The following is a 329-nucleotide window of genomic DNA, read 5'->3' on the forward strand; positions in this document are numbered from 1 at the left end:
TGTTTAGCATCTCAACCGATTTGAATCGTCACATATTTGAATCGATTTTCAACCAGCTCGAGGTTAATCGTTACATCCCTACCTATAAGTCTTAATATTAACATTATGTTGTATAAATAACGAAGCGTATTCTGTATGAGATAAATTAGTTAAATCCCATTGATTAAAAACCTGCTGCTTCATTCTACTGGTCATCTTCAGCGCGCGCAGCTCAAAACAGAAATGCAGAACATTAACAACTACTGTCATATACATAACGTTACAATGAGAGCACTATTGTAAAAAATTTTGTGAATTCTTAGGGTTTCGCTGACGTTTAATGTTAACTA

The 329-nt window shown here is 34.0% G+C and overlaps 1 protein-coding gene across 1 annotated transcript in view; it reads right to left on the reverse strand.

Annotated features, from left to right (window-relative positions):
• Positions 1-329, reverse strand: part of LOC107730373 (disrupted in schizophrenia 1 homolog) — a gene marked incomplete at its 3' end in the record, with an annotated part of 47853 nt that overhangs the window by 36703 nt on the left and 10821 nt on the right. The window lies entirely within an intron of this gene.

The sequence above is a fragment of the Sinocyclocheilus rhinocerous genome, unplaced genomic scaffold (genome assembly GCF_001515625.1).
Source record: "Sinocyclocheilus rhinocerous isolate Xijiao unplaced genomic scaffold, SAMN03320098_v1.1 scaffold2653, whole genome shotgun sequence".
Classification (NCBI taxonomy): domain Eukaryota; kingdom Metazoa; phylum Chordata; class Actinopteri; order Cypriniformes; family Cyprinidae; genus Sinocyclocheilus; species Sinocyclocheilus rhinocerous.